This window comes from Schistocerca cancellata, chromosome 4 (genome assembly GCF_023864275.1).
Source record: "Schistocerca cancellata isolate TAMUIC-IGC-003103 chromosome 4, iqSchCanc2.1, whole genome shotgun sequence".
NCBI classification, from domain to species: Eukaryota; Metazoa; Arthropoda; class Insecta; order Orthoptera; family Acrididae; genus Schistocerca; species Schistocerca cancellata.
Window position 1 is genome coordinate 569,500,603 of NC_064629.1, and position 14,694 is coordinate 569,515,296.

Consider the following 14,694-nt stretch of genomic DNA (forward strand, 5'->3'; position numbering starts at 1 on the left):
TCTTCCACTTGGTGCAAAAGCCATTCACAAAACTGTACTCATCAAATGCATTCTTCTGGCCACTGGTGTTGAGTTAACGTGTAACGATACCGATGCAATTCATCATCGTGCAACACTTAAACAACCAGTCTGTGAGGTATCTGGAACTGCCTTGCTATATCATGGGTACTTTGCTGAGGTGATAGGTGAATGGTTTCAAGAATCATGTCCTCTGTGGAGTACGTCTAGTCCTTGGACAACATCTGTCCATTACTTGTGGATGAAGATTACCGGTTTCCCAAAGGCATTGCTTCAGTTGATGAAAAACATTCTTATCAGGATGCCGCCATTGAGGGTACTGTGCATCATATACACATGCAACAGCAGTAGCTTGGTAATCCGATGCACACAGCACCAAAAGCATATCAATGTATTCATTGCTGCCCTACATGTACTTCACAGGACCAGTTATGATTGTACACTGCGTGGTTAGTAGACGCATGCAGTGTAGTGGATCCCACTGCCAAGTGATGGGCAATTGTCCTGTTACAAAATGATGTCCTGCTCTTAAACGATGACAATTAGAGAATGGATGTCTAAAAAATAAAAAAGGAATCTGACAAGGATTCGAACCATAGCTCCATGATGGATGTGGGCTTGATTTCTCAGCAGTCTACTTAGTGAGCTATGACAGCTGGTACAGTAGTGCAGGGTGATACACATTTCTCTGTTCATTACGATGCACTGCACAGTGTGACAGTGTCGCCAGCTCCTCGTTTTCATACACTTGTGTTCAAAATGCACCAAATCTGATTTTGCTAGGTAAACTTTTGTCTTGAATCTGGATGAGGAATCACATGTTGACCTCCAAGTGCTGCAGTTTTTTCTTCAGTCTGTATTATTTGGGAAACATGTAGAAATATAAATTTCATGCCAAAATTTAAGAGTAAAGAAGGAATCTAGGGGAATTTGAACAAACCGTCATTTGTTGTTGGTAAAATATTTGGAAAAGTGAAAGAAACAGGAAATTTAAATTTAGTTGAAGCAAATGGCCAGAGAATATGGTCTGAAGGAAAAACAGGGTAAGCAGATCAAGATACACTTAAAGTGTATAAGATGAGCAAACAGATTGGGAGTTCATGATAAGAGGAGTGCAGTTGTACTCAATACCACAGCTGGAATTCAATGACAAGAGCTGCAGTGGTGCTGGTGTTCAACAGGAGCTACTTTCAGTTTCCCATGAGAGCATCCAAATTTATGTTTTCCTCACCACAGATGAGTGATCACCAGGTCGTCTTTAATAGTGTATGGCCATTTGCCTACTCAGTTTTTGTCTAACTGATCCAGTGTTCCATCTAATGTCCACACCAGCAGTGGCTGTTAAACTCTTGTCCCCACCCCCAAATCTAGACTTTTGATAGGTGCAAAAGAAAAGAACATTACTTACTTAAGAGATAAAATTATAGTAAACAGCGAACTCTGGACAAAACTAAATAAATGACTTTTTTAAGTTATAAAGTTCTATTTTTGAGAATTTTGACCATGATATAACATAAATTGGAAGTAATGATCTGAATAATCCTATAAAGTTGTGATAACTGCTGGACATCCCAACTTAGATTATTCCTAACAGCAGAGTAATAATTCACACTTTGAAGAAATATAAATTAAAAAATTTAAAATTATGATTAACATTGATTATGGCAAAGCTCAGAAAGTTTTGTAGCCATATTCACTACTCCTTCAGCAGCTTGAGAAAAGTTTATCAAATTAATGTCTTGATACAGGCACTGATCATAGAGCCAAGCATGAAAACATGGTCTTGGCCTAAACTTGCTGTTTTACTTTCATGTACTTCCCAAACTATGGAATTTGGAACAGTTAAACAACCCAATAGAGCTCTAAAAACTTCAATATGCACCAAAATAAAAGTCTGAAAGTATTATTCTTAAAACTTTTTGATCAAGTTTGGACCCACTCACTGGCATTTCTCCATGAGTTTCAATACTATTGTGTGAAAATAAGTACAGTGATGTTCCCATCTCAAGACTCTCAATCATTTTGTGAACCAAATTGGTGATTTATTTGTGTATAAATATGCAACCAGTCCCTTTTTTGTTTTTTTAATATGGTTTATTGTACCATTAACTAGTTTTGGAGTCGCCACAGGCTCATCATCAGATGGACCAAGCATAGCTAGACACTGCGATGATGGTGCAGGCAAAAATGACGGAAATTTAATAATCGGCAACGAAACATTTAACAAGTGGAAAGTTTATGTTTTAGGTGCTTACAGTGCACTGCATTGTGATATCCGTAGGAAATCCATTCCCATAATGTACATTATGAGGCAATACACATAGATATCACAGTATTGAACAGCACTTGGTTTTACACTTATTCACAGGAGGTAATCACTGGATTTAATTACAAAGACTATGAGTATGATAGAGATCACATTTTGCCACTTCATGATCTTTGACCTGAGATGAATTGTACAGGGTGTGTACGACCCAGGACAACCGGGAGATCCGGGAAAAAAATGGGAATTTTTTCATCTGGGAGAAAACTGGGAAAAATCTGGGAATTTTTCATTATTTTAGTTTTCAGTTAAATTTTTGTGATTTTGACTGGTAAGAACCGATACTCTACCAGAGAATATTACTGTATCCCGCTACTGCAGAATAATACTTCAACAATAAAACATAAACGAGAGAAAAAAACAAAAATAACTTAAATTGTAAAGGAAATGCACCATATACAACGACACACAGTGCTCATGCAAACGTCTGCCAACAGCAAAGTGTGCCAAAGGATTTAGGAAGACTATGCAGTGCTTCATAACAATAAATTGCCTCCGATGAGCATGAAGTCACAACTGTTTACATTGGACTCATTTTTGCAGTTATGAGCGGGCTCCTCCGCATGCACAGTTGAGTCGCATTTGAGTAGTAGATTCTCCCGTTTCCGGCTACAGGAATGTGGCTGTTGGCTGTGCAAGCAGTCACAGCAAGCAGCTAGATGCTACCGGGAAAATGGGTCACCAAATTCATATTCTTGAGGAAAAAAAACTTGTTTCACAAAGTGCCTAGCATCCAGCGCATGTCTGTCTATCGATTATTCATACGATTTTGAAATGCTTCCCTGTTGGTTTTTTACATTTTTGAACACATTTTAAGTTGGTTTCTGAATGAATCATAAGTTGATTTTTGAATGCGTGCATAGTGTACGTGATGTGTCTGTCAGAGAATCCTCGTCATATCTAGAAATAAACTTTCTGCAGACAAAAGGGGATGGGGCTATATGAACTGAGCGGAGTAAAGCCGAACAGATGAATGCCAAACGCTGTCTGATTATGTGGTTGACTGGGTTTGCGAATGATCAGCGTTGTTATAATTACAAGCGAAATCCATAGATTCAAACTACCAGAATGGAAATCAATGACTTACGGTAATAACAGGTGAGAAAGATTACATATTATCTTCTTGGTATATCCAAGAAAATGAAATTTTGACAGAAAATTTGTGGCCAGATCGCTACATTAGTAAGGACCAGTTGCACAGTCTCCGGCTAACAGCCGCTTAAGTTCTGTTCTGGAAGTAACACTGAAAACATGTTGTACAAACATGTAATAATGCCTAACCGAAAATAATCGCGGGATAACTGAGCCTGTGACTCTGGCAGGGTTAGTGAAGTTAATCAGCGAACAAATTTTGACAGTGGCAGGAATAGCTACAGAATTAGTGATGACAAGATCGTTTGTAAGAACGAGGAAGGAGAACAAATGGGGACATCACACAAATTATGGAAGAATAAAATGATTTCAAATTTATATAAAAATTTCGTAATACTACTTTTTGATCTCATGCTTGAGAAACTGGTGCGTTTGAATGAAATGTGGAACTATTTCCTAACATAAAGCTTTGTGCTTGTTGTAGGCCTAATAGGCATTTGATATTGGTACTTCATGAATTATATTCTGTCATGTTATAAAAATAATCATTTGTGCCAAAACAGTCTCATTTATTTTGTGTGTGTTACAAAATTGCTGCAGTATTAGAAAAGCCTATTTTGTTTTATCTAGCAGACAGTGACAAAATAGACGTAATCAGATCGAGAAACCACACTAGTCTTGGGTATTATTTGTGTTAACAGCTTTTTCAGTAATAGATAGCGATATTTCGATTTTTCATGTAGCAAAACATTTGATGAACTTTGATGAGGTTATAGATTCTTTCACAGAAAGGAAAGCACGCCATGTAAAGCTGTAGCAAGATTAGAGAGAAAAAAATGCTAGGAGCTGAGGATTGAAGAAATGTGTACTTTCTTGCTTATCTCTTGTCTTTATTTGTTTTATGTATCCTATATTTAATTTTATGTCACGCAAAACAGCAAGTTATTAGCTAATAGGCAATAAAGAGTCCAAATTTTCTAAAGAGTTCTTGTTCTCCTGATTACAATTAATCCCATCTGCTATTAATTGTGAGATTTTTTTTAAAAAAAAGAGGGGCAGGCTGTCAAACCAGCCGACAGGGAGCAGGAGAGGCACCACAGGACATTTCAATTTCCACTGTCCTGAATATAGTTTGATGGCATCCATTACAGAATATACACGTTTCAATTCCACAGAACGAAGTACAGTGACGTGCGGTAGAAAAACGCTTTATGAAGAGGCTTGACACTGCACTTTGGCACTTCAGAAAGATGTGCACTACAAGATGAACATATTTTTGTAAATTAGTGATTTTGCCGTTTCCCCTTCGATTACTCTCACGTCAAATGAAAACAAAACTGATGTCTGTGGCCGGGAGCTATCAAGTGAATTAAAATACATTCACATAATTACGCGATGCTAAAATATGTCATTAGTTACTGATTTTATTTTATTTCCACCTTTCTGACAGTCAAGCATTAATCATCTTGCGTAACAATGAAGTTAGTTTTGTCTGTTTGCTAAAGAAATTTGACTTTTATTAACCTTTTCTGCAGAGGCAGTCAGTGTATTTGAAACCTAATGTTTTAATTCCACAGTACTGGCTAGTTTCAACTGTTCGCTGCATTTTAAGTGGACGTTTTCATCTTCAAGCATGTATGGCATTATGCCATAATAAAGAACCAAACATGATATAATACAGTACTGGTGCTCCAAGAAAATTTACATCCCAAGAACTACGCGGAAAAGCTTAATATCAGGTTGAGATCTACTTCATTGGGAATCTGGACATAAGAATATGCACTTTAAGTATGCACTTTAAATGTGCACATTTTAGTACGGTTGATGAAATTCCGATGCTGTTGGAGTATCCTCTGGTGTCTTGTTTCTTTTATGACATAATGTATGATCTTTCAATGTTTTACACATACGTACATACGGTCTTCCTACATCATGACAGCTGCGCAAGTGCAGCAACTGCTGAAACGAACCTATTTCTAACAGGTCGCGGGAAAATATTGCGAATGGTGGTTTGAAAAGCGTTACTTTCAAAGTAAATATCCTTTTACGTAAGTTGAACTATGTGTGAGAATGTACCATGAATTTATTAAATCACAGAGCATTTGACTCTCATTTAAAAATCAACTCTTTGATGACGAGCCATTTAGAAGAATTTTGAACCCTGAAAATCAGACATTTATGTCATTATTAAAAATTTTACTGGCACATTTGTGTGACATATCTTAAAGTGTAACACGCGCAAAAAAGATCAACGTTATATGCAAAAGCTTAGCTTCTCTTGCATCTTATTAACCTTAGAGACCAATATTATATGTGAAAGCTTTGCTTTTCTTGTAGCAACACTACGTATATTAATTTAAACTATTAACTTTCCCTGTTTGTGTGTTCATGCTTCTTAATGGTGATGTTGCTGTTGGCTTACTACATCACGTGTCCTATGCTCTGAATATCCGTTGTCATCAGCTGGCGAGATCACGTGACATGGGCTATGGCTGGCCTACAAAAGCACATCACAATCTCGATTTCAATGATTAGGAAAGTAACATGCGGTGTTTGGTGGAATTCCAGTGTATACTTTCGTAATACAAAAATACACAGCGTACATGTTGCTGCACATCAAAGATATTTCCAAAATGTGTCTTTTTCCCTGAGTTTCATTTTCTAAAGTGCCGAGAATTTCTACGTCCGTGTATAAAACCTAACCATTCAAAGGATTGATAAGGGGAAATATACTGTCACTTAACGTGGAAAAAGCGTGTTTTCACCTGGGAGAAAGTGTATTTTTAACCGGGAAATCCAGGAAAAATTCGGGAATTTTTTTCCTTGTCCACGTATACACCCTGATTGTATTATAGAATAAATGTTTACAAGTGCATATAATGTATTTTAAGTGGATCTTGCTAGCTGCAGATGTGTTCTTATATTGGCGGTATTAATGTGATGTTGATTACAAGTTACACAAAAGGTTTACAGATAGGTGGCTGAGAATTAAAGAGAGAATAAGTTACAGAATGTTACAGTTGTTACATGACTAAGAGAGTGAAATATTTGCTATGTAATTAAAGAGTGAATGAGTTAAAGAATGCCACAGTTGTTACATGACTAAGAGAATATAATTTATGCAGGAGTATGAATATCAGTGTTGAATTAATAAGCAACAGTAAGGATCTAACTGTGCCAGACATGGGAACTTTTGCTCCCATTGACGTAGTAAACCTCTGCACAAATATCCCTTGGAAAAAGACATACTCAGTACTGGCAATTTCTGCATGTGAAACTATGGTCTGGAAATGAGTAGCAGCAATCTGGAAATGGGTAGCAGCCTTGCAGTTCACAGCACCATGTCTGTTGCTAGCTGCATTTGATCCCTCTGTTGTCCATAAGGCCCATGTGGTTATCATATGCCCCAAACACTTCAAGCACTCCTTTGCTCCTCACTTCTCATCTTAGGTCAGAAAGCAGTTCCTCCAACCTTCTTACTTTTTATTAGTTCCCATGCATTAAAAACTAACCAGGTGTCCACAGACTGCAGGTGGTTACTACATCTTCGTGTTTTGTAAATAGTACTGTGCTCTCCAGTTAATGATCCAGAAGTGCCCACACCATGCCCCTGATGAAGAGGTGTAGTACTGTCATGGCTAGAATCCCATTTGTACTTAACCATAGTGTACAGCAACCTGAGGACATAGACAACAATCACTCTCCCTCCCCCTTTAAAAAAAAGTCTACTTCTGTTACTGGTTTACGCTGTACACACACAAGCATAAAATGAATCCTAACCAAAATACTACAATATTACTACACACATTGCTTGCTATGAAACACAAAACATTACTGCCCATAACTCCTTACAATACCTCAAAGTCTTCTTATCACATGATCACATTATTATAAGTGAAAATACACTGAATTTTTCTCTCATTTCCTTAACCTCAATGCATGTGTTAACTCTTGCATTGGTTGTTCAATATCCCTGCATTCAGTCCTTTGTTTCTTCTTCTTTATCTGCTTTCCAGAAGTAGTTCCCGACACTAATGTTAATGCATCCAGAGTGCCTCAGAACGATTGTAAGCATCCAACATGTACTGTTGTTGTTTTTGTTGACAACTGCAGCCTCACATTAACTGGATTCATGGTCTATACCACCTGGAATGGTTCTTGGCATCTTGTGACAAACTTTCTTGTTTTACCCTTCGAGGAGTATCAGCTAGGCAATATTACCCATTGCCCTACCCTGTAACATGGTAACCATCCATTGTGTCCCACTATTGTTTTCAGTCAGTCCAAAGCCTTTGTATTTGCCCTCTGCTCATGTCTTCACATGTTTCTTAATGATCTTGTGAAATTATGCAGAGACTCTTAGTCTCTAAAGGCCTTTGTTTCAACCATGTCAAGTGGCAGTGATATTTTCGTCCCATATAACACCTTGTATGGGGATAGCCTTGTACTTCTGTAAACCTTCAGATTGTAGGTTGCCACTGTAAATGAAAGATATATGTACCAGTCATAATGCTACAGGTTCACACAGTCACTTATCTTCCCTATCCATTCTACCATTTGTCTGTAAGTGTAGTAGGCTAGTTATTAATTTCCAAATTTGTAGCAACATAAATAACAGTTTCATCAAGTCGGACAGGAAATTTGTCCCCTGGTCCACGATTATGGTCTAAAGCACACTGGTGGCATCCACTTCTCAAATCCATAATGGAGAAATACCAGCACTGTCCTAAATTGTCAATGGTCTCCATGATATTAGGAATGAGGTATGCATCAGTCACTGTCTTGCTGCTAAGTCATCTGTAGCAACAGTGAAACCTACATTTCTTGGATCCATATGTTGATTTCTTTGGCATAACCACAGCAGCGGCACCCCATGGACTAGCACTTTCCTCTGTTATCCCATTGGCTAACTGTTGGTCTATAAAGTCTTCCATAAGCTGCTGCCAATAATGAGACAGCCGATATGGTTTACAGTACTGGTCCTTGATTTCCCCATTGGTATCCGATGTTATGTCACAGTTGTTGCCAACAATGGCCCTTGAGGGGAAAAAAAATCCTCAAACTAAAGTAATAATTACTCCATTTTTTTCTGTTTCGGTCCCTTGCAGATACTCTATTATCTTCTTACATAATACAATTCTAGCAGCAGCATATGGCTGACCATGGTTCACGTTCTTTGTGTCCAAATCATAGTGTAGGATGTCCAGATTCACTATAATCATTCCCTTCACCAACTTTATTTCCTAGGCACTATAATTATTGAGATTCACACTTACTATTCTCCCGCTATCTCCCTCTTGCATGAGTACAATATTCCTCCTAACAAAATGCCATGACATATCCAATATATTACTCTTTTTCAATGATTCTACCACACACAACATACCAACTGATAAGTCTGGCTCCACACTTACCCAAAGCGACTTTCCAGCTCCCTCAGGCACAATATCATGCAAATCAAGCCTTAGTGGTCTTGTATGTAACTTGGATGGTATGTCCTTTAAGACAGACAGCACATTGCGACAACATTCCATTGGCAACAGTTTCCCCTTAGGTGAAATGTTGTCTCATGAAGTGTCATCAAAAGTCAGTTTTGGCATCGTGCTCATTCAAAAAGTCCAACCCTAGGATTATGCAGTAACTGTTACTGTGTAATCATCAGCAATTGATACCATTCAGGGTGTATTATTCCACTATAAGAAGTTGACCATAATGGTTATGCAGGTTACTACGAGAGGCAGCCATGAGCAATCCCTTCCTCCAACAGCTGGCTGCCTGGGGGACACGCTCCCTTGGATCGGTGCCAACAGCGTCGTGCATCTTGCTGATAAGAGGCCACTGCAATGATCCTCCAGTCTCTAGTGTTCGGGCTCCAGCATTCTGGCTGCAGTGTTTGAGCCTCCAGAGTCTTCAGTCTTTGGTCTATGTCCGAAGTCAGCTTAGCTGAGATAGAGTTGTGAGTACAAGTGTAACAGACTCAAGTCAGTGATTAAATTTCAAGTAGGACTTGTTAGGAGCAATACCCATACATACTTCCGGCTACTATCTGGATTCATATCAGGATATTCAGTGGAATCATTGTACCATATGAAGTATCGAATTATATTAAACTTTCACCAGTGTATGTGTCTATATTTGTATGTACATGTCCATATTCCTGCCATAGAACCCAATACCATCCCGACAGGGCATAACAGTTACTTACATGAGCCACCACTTCCCACATTGTTTGTACTGAACTGCCCCAATTTAAAAACTTAATCGAACCGATCCAGTTAATTTTATATCAGTGTCTCCTACCCACACAGCCTGTAATGTGGTGGGTTCAATTGTTTTTGACTCACAAGGTCTATACTAGCTACTGACACGGTCACCCCAACAAAACCCTATATTTTATGCCCTTCACATCCACTATTATAACACACTCCACCTCTGCTTACATGTTTGCTGCATCAAAATTTACTGGGAACACCACTTGGTGAACTTGGGGCTACCTTTGGTGTTTAACACTGTGCTATTATCTCTGTGTCTACCTCTCCTGCACCAAGGGAGTTGGCATGCATTTGGGAGGACAACGATTCATACCCATGTCCGACTATCCTGATTTAGGGTTTCTGTGATTTCCCTAAATCATTTCAGGCAAATTCCAGGATGGTTCCTTTGAAAGGCCATAGCCGACTCCCTTCCCCATCCTTCCGTCACCCGATTCGACCGACGACCTCACTGTTTGGTACCCTCCCCCGAATCAACCAACCAACCATCATCTACCTCTATGGCCATTTTTATTATTCCACCGCTGATAACCATCCTTCCTACCCAGTGAGGTTGTTGACACTGCATCTGAATGTGTGTCGATCAACCTCACTTGTAGCATTTCACATTATCAGAGAATACCCCCACGGTTATTGCATACATGGGCTGCTGTATTACTTTCTTGGAGTTCTGTTGCTAATCTAACTACAGAATATAGATCTTCTTGGATACGTGTCCGCACTTGTCTCGACATGTCAAGTGAAGACCCCTCAGGAAATCGTCAAGTGCTCCATGCTCAGCAAATTGCAGTATTTATTGCCTTATTCATTTCATTGTTCTCCCCAACTCATATGTCTGTACATTGACGTCACATATTCTGTCCACAAACTTCTCTATCATTTCCCTATGGTGTTTTTTCATAAACATACTCAGTTGCTCCTGAAGGAACCTTTCATTATTTCTCTTCCTGTACCGTTACAAGAGACCGTGCCTCAATTGTTAAACCTTTTTTTTGCGCTTCCATACATCTAACAATTGTTTTTGCCTCACCAGCCCATCACAGTTTATCCAACCAACTACCCATCTCTACTGATGTCTTCAGGTTCTCCAAAAAAAGACATCATATCAACAGTTGCCCTACCAGAAAAGGGAGTGATCACTGCAGCAAAGGCTGGATCTGCTTCAGGTACAGATAGCTGAGCAAATGCTAAATGTTCATCCCTAACTTCAACTTGTCTCTAACTCTGACTTATCTGTTGTTAAACTATTTTGCCTAGTAACATCCTCACTGCCTCAGATTTGGACACACCTTTGTCTCTGCATCCTATCCACATTCACAACCATTCATGCACTAATAATTATAACCTATTTATAATTCATGCCTTATTATCGACCACGTAGACTGTACACTGCCTGGCTGTATGCCCATAGCGGTGGCACATACGACATACTACTGATACAGATTCAGTACATAGTGCACTATGCCATAGCAAGTTACACTGTGTACATCTAACAGCATGTAAATAATTCTCCTTACAGTTACCAAAAAACTGCGGTACATTTGCAGGTTCTATTGTCCTGAACAAAGTACTCTGATTACGATGTACTTCTTGTCTAGACCCCACCTCTTCTACATCCAGAAGTAGAACAAAGGTTTTCTCACTCACCGCATTGTGATAGTACTGCCTGCTGCAGTTGCGACATCGTGCTGCATGGAGGTTCGATCTTCTGACATCTGCTGGAGATGACACCAGCTGAAGTAGATCCTGGGGTGTCAGTGCACTACTTTTATTGGGATAGTTGGCAGCTGCTGGTTGAGCCGATGGTGTTAGAAAGAGCCTTCAGTGAAACAATTGCAACAAGACAAGTTCTTTATTATGACTCGTGTAACTGCAGATGGTTGCTGCAGTGCAGCGGCCAAGCCCCCCTCTCAGCATGTGGCCAGTCACTGTGCACAGTGTGTTGACACTGGTTGCACAGCGTGCGGCTGTGACGTGTGCCCAGGATTACTGACACGAATGTACAGCTTAGCAACGTGTGACCCAGTATGACTGGCCGTGTGGCAAACTGTCAGCATAAGTGGTGCTGCAAGCAGCTGGAATGCTTCCAGGGGAAGCCAGTTTCTTAGCGAGAAGCTTTGCTTCGACAAACGGCAGTGCATGGAGCCACAGCCCCCATACAAATGAAGACAAGTGGGCAGTAACACTGTCCTGGAATCGACCCACTGGCCTGTTGGGCAGGAGTCAGCTGCTGCTGCTGCTGCTGCTGCTGCTGCTGCTGCAGTGGGCCAGGAACAGCCCCCCTCCCCATGCCACACACACCCTCAGTGGTATGTTACTAAGTCCCAGGAGAGGGATCAGTACCAGTAGATGACTCTGCAGTAGCGAAGGCCCCAGCTGATGGTGGCTGCTGGCTGGTACATGTCCACTTATCACCCAGCTGTCCCAATAGCTGCTGGTGGACTGCTTTGACCTTAACTGAAATCGGAGAGTTTATATACGAATCAGTAGCTCAGTTTTTATGGTGGTGTACTGCTTTGGGACACATACAGGACAACAATGCCCCGAAGGCGAAATAATTGCCTGTCAAAGCCTGCTGAGACAATTATTCTCTGTTTCAACAAGAATGGGGTGCCAAGCTTGGCCCATCTCTGAATGAATAAATTACCCTCTTGCTGCAAACGGCATGCCAATGTACTGTGCCTGCTGGCTGTCTCTGGCGTCTGCTGTGCTTTACTACTAGCTTCCACAGAATAACCAGAAACCCTCTGGGGATGCTACAATGTTAAAAATTCTGGAAAAATGTGATGATCCAGAATTTAATCTGTAATAATGTGTCAAAAGGATTTTTCCAGAATGACTGAAGCCTGCTATCACCCCCACCCCACCCTTCCCCCTCCGTCCCCCACCCGTTGGTAGTTAGGGGCACTTATTCTTCTGTTGATCGCAAAACATCTACTTCGTGAGCAACATGACCCCCCCCCCCCCCACCAAATGCCGGCACATCGGTCCTCCTCTCAGCTGGAGAAGCAACAGCTTCCTCCAGCTCCTCTCGCATGGAAGGGGTCCCTTGGGACTCTACCTTCCAAGGTCACCACCTCTGCAAAAGTGGACACCACCCAGTGGCTAAAGGAGTCACAAGCTGCTGGTCAAAGGGCTTCACGGTCATCCTCAGTACCTGAAACTGTTTCAGAGTAGCCCTCTCAGGAAGCCCCTAAAGAGCAGCGAGAGGGCAAACAGAGTAAGAAGAAGACAGTCAAGAAATGAGCGACTTCGGTGGCCCCCACATCACCACTCCTTAAAAGTTCTGCTTCTGAGGAAAAGGTGGAGATTTTAGCATCCCATGAGGACCTCGATCTCACCGACACCTCAGAAGCAACGGTAATGGCTACAAGCACTCAGCCAGTGGCAGTAGGTGACCCTAAGGCCTAAACTCCCTCCTTGGTCCCTTCATGCGTTCCCAGACTACAGAAAGTGTCATTCTCTAGTGGAATTGCATCAGTTTTTCTCCCACCTGGCTGAGCTATGACAACTCTTAAGTGTTACACTTGCTTTTTGCATTGCCCTTCAGTAAACTTGGTTTCGGGCAATTTCCCCCCCCCCCCCCCCCCCCCCCCAGCAATGCAGTCCCCAGCTCTTAGTGCCGGATATTATGAAAATCGTAATGATTCTAACAGGATGTCAGGTGGAGTATGTATGGAGTATGTATATATGTCCTTATCTCTGTATGTAACGAGCTTGTGCCCCTTCAAACACCTTTAGAAGCTGTGGCTGTCAGGGTGAGGACAACGCAGGAAATTACCAGCTGCAACATCTACCTTGCTCCAGACAGTGAAGTACCACTGCACTAACTTCTCAACTCCCCCCCCCACATTTTCTATATCTGGGTGATTTCAATGCCCATAGCCCCTTGTGGAGTGGAACCAAGATTACTGGCCGTGATAAAGACGTGGAGACTCTACTGACTCAACTCAACCTTTGCATCCTTGCCCCCACTCATTTCAGCCACATGCTCGGCCATTGATCTCGCAGTTTGTAGTCCTGGTCCTCTACCGTCTATCCACTGGAGAGCTCACGACAACTTGTGTGGTAGTGACCACTTCCCACTCTTCCTGACCCTCCCCTGGCATCACCTAGATGCTTGCCCAGATGGGCTCTTACTGAGGCTGAGTGGGACACTTTCACCTCTGCTATCACTGTTGGATCTCCATTGCTTGGTAACATCGATGTTGTGATCCAGAATGTTACTACAACCATTGTTTCTGCAGCTGAATTGGCAATCCCTTGTTCCTCAGGTTGCCCCCGGCAGAAGACAGTGCCTTGGTCATCATCAGAAATCGCTGCGGCTATTAGGGACCATAGGTGGACCTTACAATGCCATAAGCAGCACCCATCAGTGGGGCACCTAATTGCCTTCAAATGGCTCCAAGTCCGGGTCCGTCAACTAATCAAAAGATGGAAGAAGGAGTGCTGGGAATGGTACGTCTCCACCATTGGAAGACGAACCTCTCCTTCCCAGGTTTGGACTAACCTCAGACTCCTTTACAGATATCAGAATGCTGCAGGTATACCTGGGATTTCCACACATGGAGTTGTATGTACCGACCCAGACGCAATTGCAGAGCATTTTGCCAAGCAGTATGCTCGAACCTCTGCATCTGAGAATTACCACACCTCGTTTTGTACCCTAAAACAGCGGGTGGAACAACAAGACTTATCTTTTACTACATGTCACCCTGAGCCATACAATGAATGCTCCATTTAGTGAGTGGGAATGTCTCAGTGCCCTTGCACATTATCCTTACACAACCCCTGGCCCTGACAGCAGCCATCACCAAACGTTTAAACACCTGTCAGTGGATTATGATCTCCTTGCCATCTTCAACCACATCTGGAGCAATGGGGAATTTTCATTGCAATGGCAAGAAAGTATCATTGTTGCAGTGCTAAAACCTGGTAACAAACTGCTAGATATGGATGGCTATTGTCCTATTAGCCTCACTAATATTC

General features: G+C 41.4%; 1 protein-coding gene across 2 annotated transcripts in view; it reads left to right on the forward strand.

The window, feature by feature from the left end:
• The window catches only part of LOC126184534 (ras association domain-containing protein 8), a 91,781-nt gene that overhangs the window by 63,393 nt on the left and 13,694 nt on the right, over window positions 1-14,694 (forward strand). The gene's annotated exons all lie outside the window — the stretch shown is intronic.